Source organism: Pipistrellus kuhlii, unplaced genomic scaffold (genome assembly GCF_014108245.1).
Source record: "Pipistrellus kuhlii isolate mPipKuh1 unplaced genomic scaffold, mPipKuh1.p scaffold_m20_p_10, whole genome shotgun sequence".
Lineage (NCBI taxonomy): Eukaryota > Metazoa > Chordata > Mammalia > Chiroptera > Vespertilionidae > Pipistrellus > Pipistrellus kuhlii.
Window position 1 is genome coordinate 21496613 of NW_023425405.1, and position 8799 is coordinate 21505411.

The following is an 8799-nucleotide window of genomic DNA, read 5'->3' on the forward strand; positions in this document are numbered from 1 at the left end:
AACCTACTTTAAAGGAAAAGAATGAAAGTGACCCCATTAAGAAATGTGCCTTATTTTCCAACATGAAAATAATTTCATGTTTTCATTTAAAGTGATTAACATTTTTAAGCCTTTATTTTTGTTGAACTTGAATGTGATGATACCATGATTTGCTTAAATCATCTCCCACTTTCGCACCACATTCCTTTGAGTTTATAATAAATAAAAACTGAGCTCACTTCTTAGTTTTTTCTTTTTTCATGATTGTTGCTTTAGCTGTACAAAGACTCAGATGAAGCTTTGAAATTATTGTTTGCAAGATCCTCGTCAATTTTGTAGACATGTCAACATTGTCTTCACATTTCTCCTTACATTGTGGAGAGGCAAGGAAAGAGAGGTAGAAAAGGAGAGATCAGAAACGGGAAGAATAGTAATGTTCTTCTTCCAATTATATGTGTGTGTACTTGTGTATGTGTGTTTAAACTCCATGTTTAAATATTTCAAAATTATATATTTAACCTTAACAGTAATATTTAGCACTGTCATTAATGGTCCCATTTTTATTTAAGAAATGAAAGGGTCTAATGTTCCCTTTGGATACAAACTCAAATATTATATCCCTAATACTGTCTCAATGATATAAGCATTTCTAGAAATGCAAAAGTGAACCTTTTGATTGTTTGCTACATGAAGACATTTCACAATATACTTTATTCCATTGACTTGCCATAGAAGTTGTTCTAGAATATTTTGCCCTTTAGGACATTGTACTGTACTTAGTTTGAAATCTGTCACTTTAATTATGCTTTCCACATTTTAATGCTTCCTTGTTGTCTTCTATTATTTTGCCTTTGGATGAATGAACTAAAATCATTTGCTTTTAGCTTTTATCTGTGATTTTAAGATTAACAACCTATTTTAAAGATAATCTTATATGATTATCTTAAAACATTAAAATTTTTTTACTCAATTATTCCAACAATAACCATTGACTTCTTTTGATGGAAGTCAAAGTAGCTATCATTGATGACCTCCCCATCTTTGCTATTTCCCTTTGTATTATGCTAATCTGAAGTTAAAATCTCCTTTTAAAATTATTTTTTTGGTATTTACATTAAGCATTTTACCTTTACTCCCACAATTACCCCCAATTACTTAATTTTCTTCTTTTTATTGCTTAGTAATTTGCAGGTTTGCATTTTTTATTTTATTTATCCTATAATTTTAGATAGTTTTGGTGATTATAACCACTTTTCCTCAATCACAATTTGCCTAATGAAGAATACAATTGCTTATTCATCTCTTAATTGCTCAAAGTACATTTGCAATGTGTCTTACTGGAAAACAGACTTGAGTGGTAAATGTTCTAAGAATTTGCAGATCTGAGAATGACTTTATCACACTTTTGAAAAGAATAAGCACTTGGCTGAGGATATAATATTTGAGTCTATATCCAATAGGGAAATATGAAGCTACAGGTAATAACAACAACAAATCACAATTACATGCGTTTATTTTTCTTGTGTACAAGAAGTGTATGTGGTTGCTGGTTTGGGCTCAGCTGCCAATATGGCCATTATGTCTATGGTAGGCAGAATAATGGTACCCCAAAATATCCACATTCTAATTCTTGGAATCTGTTGTGTTAGTTCACATGATAAAGGGGAATTAAAATTGCAGAAGAATTGAGGTTGCTAAGGAACTGACCTTGAGAGGTCAAGATCATCCTGAATTATCTAGATGGGCCCAATATAATCACAAGGGAGCTTATACATGGAGAGGAAGGCTGACTTCTTCACCCAACATTTGAAGATAGAGAAGGTTGAGTTAATTAAAGGAATGCGATGACCTCTATAGGTCGCACTAGAAAAGAAAGGCGAACATTCCCTAGGGCAGCGTTTTTCAACTGCTATTCCGTGGCACACTAGTGTGCCGCGAGATGTTGCCTGGTGTGCCGTAGGTGCAGACAAGACAAGAATTTTATAATTTTTCACTATTTTGTTTACTTAATATTTCATAATAAAGTAATTATAAAATACTTTCTTTGTGTTTATTTGATTCCTATTCAAGAGAATTACTTTATATATAGTCAATACAGGCACAGAGTTAAATTTTTTAACATTTTCTAATGGTGGTGTGCCTTGTGATTTTTTTCATGAAACAAGTGTGCCTTTGCCCAAAAAAGGTTGAAAAACACTGCCCTAGGGTCCCCCAGAAGGAAAACAGTCCTATCTACACCTTGATTTTTTTGAGCCCAGTTATATGCATTTCACACTTCCGACCTCCAGACCTGAAAGATAATACATTTGTGTTGTTTTGGGCCACTATATTTTTTGTAGCATTGAAGAAACTGGTTCAATATCCCAAGGATGACTACAAAGCAAGACAAAGAAGAAAGAACCACATCAGCCAAATCTGAGTATTGTGTTTTTTGTTTTGTTTTGTTTTGTTTTGTTTTGTTTTGTTGTTGTTTTTAATCAGAAATCAAGTGCCCCAGCAGAACTCTCTTTTCTTCTGGTGAAGCAGAATTAGGTCCAGTATCCACTCCTAACTGGACGACTGGGAGGGCAATTATTTAGCATCTCAGCCTCAACAGTCTGGGGAGCCAACAAAAAGAGTTGAGAATGGCTTTTCAGAAGCTGATCAATAATGTTTTATCCTTTTCTCCTGAAATCCTAAATTATTAATTAATCAGTGCCCTAGAGAAGAAATATAAATGCATTTTAATTTTTCACTCCTGAGTGGATGTGTTAATTTATATTTTGCTGACTGAAAAACTTTTTCCAAAATATATCTTGGCATTGATTTTTTGCATATCAGTTTTGCTTAGAGTAGGGGTGTCAAACTCAATCAGAGAAGGGGCCAAAATCTAAAATCCAGCCTAAATCGCGGGCCGAATGGTTTACTGAACAGTCATAAACTGTCATTGTGATGGAAACGCAGCGGAGTGCGGTGATGACAGCGCGGTGCGGGCCACATTGCAAGGCCTGGCGGGACGGATTTGGCCCGTGGGCCTTGTGTTTGACACATGTGGCTTAGAGGATGGCAAAGCCTCTACATCTTCAGTTTCATGACTTTTTGAGTTAGTGTAACTATTTAATAAATATTTATTAAATACTTAATATGTACAAGATGCTAAAATAATTTTTTTATTTTGTCCTTTTCTTTTCCTTCTGTGTATTTGATCTTTCTCATTCTGAAAGTATTTTCATTTTAAGGTTAAAATGTCCTATTGTAATTGCAGGCCTTTTCCTTCTCTGTTATTTAAACATAATCTATTCATGTCTCACATCTTGAATGTTTTACCAGGTTCATGTTACATTTCACTAGTTTATTATATTTCACTGTTTTATTTTTCCCAGAGTTTTGTCATTTTTTTTCTTTCTGCATGATTGATGTTTTATTATGGCTATTGTACTTTCTTTTCTTTTTTTCTTTTTGCACTGCCTTTTATTCCAACCTTTAAAAATAGTTTTCATATCTGTTTTTACTAGTAACTCTCTAAGAATTTAAGTAGAACTTTTTCTTAAAACTATTACATCTTGACTCCATTTCCATGTGGCCTCATATTTTTAAAAGATCCCAAGTTTTATTGCTGTTGTTGCTTACTCATGCTTGATGTTGAATTGTTCCCTTTGATATTGGAGCTTAAAAGTCTTATTGGGTAGATTCTAGAATCCTGTATGAATGGAGAGAGAGAAGGAAACATCCAGCAGCTGAAGAACAAGGAATGCTACAGCCACATCTAAAGCAAGAGGCAGATCTTGAAGCAAGACAGGTCACCCTCCTCTTTGGAGGGGTGTGAATATTTTCAGAGAACACTATCTGGGACCAGAGCTGGAGAATTTGACAGAAGAACAGCTCATGGGACCACTTGCTCCATATGGTACATTATCATATCTTCTGTCTGGATCTGAAGGGAGCTGGCACAGCACAGAGAAGAGAGACAGCAGAGTGGAGTGAAGCACTTATCAACCCTGTCCTGCCAAACTCTTATTAAGATCAAAAAAATTTTCAACTCTTATTGTTTATATGAGCAACTGCACAAGGTTTGTTATTTTTCTTTTGAGTTGATGTCATAGTTATTTTAGTGAAAGAAGGCTTCTCTCATTTCCATTCATTCTACTAACCTCCTGGGAATCATCTTTGAAGATTAAAAAAATATATATATTAAAGATGATGTTCCCAAAGGGGGAGGGGTGGGAATACCAGCAAGGAATCCTATGAAAAGCCTTCATCTTTGTAGATTGCTGGAAAAGATATAGATAAGTGGGATCAACCAGAGCTGCTGGTTACCTAATATTCTTTCTCTCCTCTTACGAACCAAAGTTTAATATTATTTGGTGCAACATGCAATTTCCAGTCCCTTTCAGATAGGGGGTCACCATATGACACAGTCTCTGCCAATAATATAAAAGGACTAGAGGCCCAATGCATGAAATTCGTGCACAGAAGCTTTGTTCCTCAGCCTAGCCTGCACCCTCTCCAACCTGGGACCCCTTGAGGGATGTCCGACTGCCCATTTAGGCCCGATCCCAGCCAGACATTCCTCTCACAATCCAGGACTGCTAGCTCCAAACTGCTTGCCTGCCTGCCTTCCTGATTGCCCCTACCTGCTTCTGCCTGCCAGCCTGATTACCCCCTAATGACTCCCCTGCCAGCCTCATTGAGTCTAACTGCTCCCCTGCCAGCCTGTTTGCTCCTAATTGCCTTCCCTTGCAGGCCTGGATCCCCCCAACTGCTTTTCCCTTCAGGTCCAGGTTGCCCCCATCTTCCCTCCTCTGCCAGCTCGTCACCCTTAACTGCCCTCCCCTGAAGACTTGATCACCCCCAACTGCCCTCCCTTGCAGGCCTGATCCCTCACAACTGCCCTCCCCTGCTGGCCATCTTATGGTGGCCATCTTGTGTCCACATAGGGGCAGGATCTTTGACCACATAGGCACAGCTATCTTGTGTGTTGGAGTGATGGTCAATTTGCATATTTCTCTTTTATTAGATAGGACAGAGGCTGGTGCCCGGGTTGGGGCCAGCTAGTTTGCCCTGAAGGGTGTCTGGATCAGGGTGTGAGTTCCCTTGGCAGACATGGGGTGGGCTGGGTGAGAGGCCTGTGGTGGTTTTCAGGCCAGCCATGCCCCCCCCCCCCCCCACCTGAGGACCCAAGCAATGGGCCTGGTATCTGGGATTTATTTATTTCTACAATTGAAATTTTGTAGCCTTGAGCAGAGCCAAGCCTCCTGCTTGCTCCATGGCTGCAACCATTTTTGTTGGGATTTATTTATCTTCTATAATTGAAACTTTGTAGCTTTGAGTGGAGTCCTGTGCCTGTCAGGATGTGCAGAAAGCTTGGCTTCCTCCACTGGGGGGGGGGGGAGAACCCATGCCTCTTACTCTCTCTGTGGCCAGAGTCATCTTGGTTGGTTAATATGCATACTCATTCCTGATTGGATGGTGGGCGTGGCTTGTGGGTGTAGCAGAATGTGGTGGTTAATTTGCACATTACTCTTTTATTAGATAGGATATGTCACAGGGTAGAGCTCCCAGAAAGGCTTTTTAAAGGGTGCCAACTGCAGAAACCAGTTTGGCTCAGTGGATAGAGCGTCAACCTGCAGACTGAAGGGTCCCAGGTTCAATTTTGGTCAAGGGCATGTACCTTGGTTGAGGGCACATCCCCAATGCGGGGTGTGCAGGAGGCAGCTGGTCGATGATTCTCTCTCATCGATGTTTCTAGCTCTCTATCCCTAGCCCTTCCTCTCTTAAAAAAATAAAATAAAATAAAAAAATAAAAAAATAAAGGGTGCCAACTAAGCTGAAACTTTGTCCTATATTCTGTGCCTCTCTCCTTTTTCTTGAGTGAACCTAACAGACATTACAGCTGGAATTCTGGCTGACAAGCTGAAAACCAGGGAACAAGGCCTCACCCTAAAGAAGGAGAGCAGAAACCTCAGTCTCAGACCTGGGCTTCCATAGCAGTTCTAAGTTACTCAGTTTGCTGAAACCACTGTTGTACAACTTTTGTTACATGCAGCTGACTGTCAATGTTGAATTGATAAAACATTCTGTTATGAGAGAAGAGCTTTCCTCTGTCTCTCTGTGCACTAATACTTCCGAATGTCTTTTCCTTATTGCTTGGTTAAAGTCATGTCAAAACGTAGCCTCTCCTGGGTCAATTCAAAGATCACTCATGTTCATCAAGCATCCAGGATATCAATCGCTATTGGTCTACAAATCAGAGGCAAACTAAGTTTGTCTTCAAAACAAACCAGTACTTATAGGAGAACACTAGAATATGCTCTAGCTTCTAGAGTCTAGAAGCTTCAAAACAGGAAGAAAAAAACCAAAAACGTTCTCTTGTATAAATGAGCATCTAACACTTTTATTGGACAAAATGCTTGAAGATCAGACTCCAACTTTTGGGAAGTCAGGCATGGCCTAAAGGCCCTAGGTAAAGGCCTGGACCCCTGCGAGGTTGTACATCTGAAGATACAATGAATGTTATGGAATGAGATATCTGGGGGCTTAGCAAATTCCTTTATTGCATTTTATTAGAAAGCTTATCACTAAAGTTACTTATAAAGTTTCATGTTTATAATAACATCAGCTTACATTAGCCATTCTTAAGGGAAATAAGGAAGAAGGCAATTGCACACCCTGGGGAGGGATGTATACTGAAAGAGAAAAGCCCAAGGAGGCAAAAAACAGGAAAAAAAGAAAGAAAAAAAGAAGCAGAACCAATCAGAGATATCCCAAACCACCTGGAGTTTTTCTGCACATGAGCTTCTTTATGGCTCCAAATTTACATTATAGGTGGTTGCATCCCAAGACAATGAATTCTGTGAGCCACAAACTTTGTCCTGCCTTTCAATATTGTTATATTTTATTTACTTATTCTCTGACACTTCTAAGTACATAATAGGTGCCAGTTACTGAACAAATTGTACCAAAAATTTATGTTCAACCTGAACAAGGAATTCATTACTTGGCTTTTTAATAGCTGCAGAGAGCAGCATAACTTACTAATTCATTCTGTGCTATCCACCTACCTTTCAAACCCACTTTGATAACATAGGAAAGTATGATACAGGGCCAATTATAATTGCAAATTTAAACCTCTTTACCTCCAGAATACAATGTAGCTTTCTTTGAAAACTGGATGCCTCTCAAATTTTATCAGCCGAAGAAAAATAACTAATTAAGCCTTGGACAACAAAAACTTAATTTCATGTTATAGGCACCTAATGGGCAGTATACACAATAAGGCATGTCAGACAAAAGAAAGGAATACAGCCATTTTTACTAAAATGTCAGTACATGATGTGTTGCAAATTACTACTGGAGGGTCTGGGTTTTATAAAGTAATGTCTATGTTTTGGTTTGGTCAGTGCTTTTATTTTTTGAACATAACTTAATTGCATGCTTTAAAACAATGTTTCCAATATGCCCATAGCTTCCTGGCAATCAGTCACATTGTTAATACATCAAGGATCATGAGTTGCATAAAACCACATATAATGGAAATTCACGTTTCACAAAATTCTGTCAAAGCCTTGGAGATAACATTCAGAAATGAAGTCAATTCTCCACCAAGGAGTCTCAGAACAAAGGGAAGAAGCAGGCGTGCAAGAGGCACCAGTGCAAGTGGGCTTATTACTTATTATTCAAGTGCAGAGTCATCCCACATCGTTAGGTTCATTAATTAACTCCAGATATTGGGAGTGAACACTCGCCGCCTCGCCAAGCGGGGACTTGCTCAGCCACCTTTATCTTCCCTTCTATCACTCATTCAGTCAATTCATTAACGCCTGTTTGTTTCTCCCAGGTGCCTCCTAATGAGTCTCATTGTTTTGTTTATTGGGCTTGTTGGCTCACAGATCCCTTTCACAATTTTCCTCGGTTTCTGACGGCTCCTTCAGCACCAGTTTGGACCAGCCCATTTGCGACTAGTGCTTTAATAAACTTAGAAGTGTCTTGACCGAGAAGAACTTTTGGTGAATAATATGGGACAGGATGACGAGGGGGGGGGGGGGGGGGGGGGAAGAAAAAAGGCCAGAGCGAATTCCACCAGGTGCCTGTGATCCTTGAAGAAACCAGCAGGTGGTAGCAACACCTCGCCGGAGGTCCCCAGTGTAGAGCTGCGGAACCCAAACAATAGACCCCTATGGCTGCCCAGGGTTTGGGCAGAGGCGAGGGGGTGGGCGGGAACACCTCTCTGTTCCTCACCCCTTCCAGCCAAGAACTCGCTGAGTCCCTTCCATCGCTTCTCATCCCCTGGGGGCGGTTCTCTCTGGGGAGCGGGCAAAGGGAGGCGGCACCCAGAGGCGTAGCGACTTGCCCGGCCCTGCAAAGCCGGGAACCGACTTCAGGACTTCCCATAAGACCGAGGCTTCCCTGCCCTTTGGGGAGGGCAGAGTGTGAAGCCCCAACCATGACAACGATCCCGATCCGGGGTCACAAGCAGGGAGAGGAATTCAAAGGCTGGATCCCAGGCACATGCGTGCCCACGCGCCCCTTCCCTGGCTGCCTAGGCACTCCAAACCCTGTACCCTCTGAGATTTCTGTTTGTCTTTTCCTCCACCCCCGGCTTTTCCTTTCCTTTTCTTCCTCCCTCAGATCACGCCCACCTGAGTTCAAACCTGAGCAGGAACTGAGACAGGGGGGTTAGGGTTTAGTTCCTAGAGTTGCAACAGAGAAGCAGGGAAGGGGAGAGGGCACGGCGGTCTGCCCAGGTTGCCTCCCTGCCCGTCCCCTCCACCCGCCCCCCATCTCCCGGGGCCCGGGCCCCTTCGGTCCCCCTCTGTCCCCGGGGTTTGAACGCATCTTCCA

General features: G+C 40.9%; 1 long non-coding RNA gene across 1 annotated transcript; it reads right to left on the reverse strand.

The window, feature by feature from the left end:
- Positions 1–7251: 7251 nt before the first annotated feature.
- LOC123651877 lies at positions 7252–8738 on the reverse strand. Its single transcript, XR_006740845.1, has 2 exons — positions 8598–8738; positions 7252–7922 (listed from the first exon to the last, which is right to left on the reverse strand). It is a non-coding gene; the product is annotated as an uncharacterized LOC123651877 (long non-coding RNA).
- Positions 8739–8799: the final 61 nt, after the last annotated feature.